This window comes from Trachymyrmex cornetzi, unplaced genomic scaffold (genome assembly GCF_001594075.2).
Source record: "Trachymyrmex cornetzi isolate Tcor2-1 unplaced genomic scaffold, Tcor1.1 scaffold1127, whole genome shotgun sequence".
Classification (NCBI taxonomy): domain Eukaryota; kingdom Metazoa; phylum Arthropoda; class Insecta; order Hymenoptera; family Formicidae; genus Trachymyrmex; species Trachymyrmex cornetzi.
Window position 1 is genome coordinate 10568 of NW_017295684.1, and position 716 is coordinate 11283.

Here is a 716-nt window from a genome sequence, read left to right on the forward strand (position 1 = left end):
ATGTAACTAAAAAAAGTTTTTATCGACTCTCACTCTGTGAATTTTTCGAGAAAATCTTTTCATGTAAAAGGAAGGAAACTGGAAGGAATCGATCGATAAAATTGTCAAAATTTACTAGTCGATGACGTAACCAAAAATTTTCACCGATTCTGCCTTTTGGGAGGGGGAATTTTTTTGAATATTATTGGTGTATAAATAGTGTGTAGTGAGAAAGTTAAGGGCTATTTCTACGTCGAGACTCTGTCAAGAGTTGTTTTACGCTAGAAATTTTAAAGTATCGAAGTTTCGTTAACAGTAAAAATGGCGCTTCGCGAATTACGAAATTCATCACCATCGCTTGCAACTTAAACGGAAAGTTAGTGGTAGTTGATTATCTGTCAAAGTTGACAGATAATGACGAAATTAATTATTCGGTTTTCGGGGATTTCGCAGGGAGGTGCTCCAGTACATTACTTTGTATTATGTACAAGCTGGGGCATTGTGGCGGTAATGTGAGATTGAGGAGTATTATCTCGGGACATTTGGAAGTGCGTGACTTCTATGACCATGAAGAAGATGATGTCGGAGGCTACATAGCCGACTTCAAGCGACACGTTGCAGTAAGAGGTAAGCAGTAATATAATTTTTAAAAATCAAATATAAAATTTCACTAAAAATTTGTTTCATTAAATTCTAATATTTTCATAGAACCAAACTGTATTGTAGGACGTGCGATT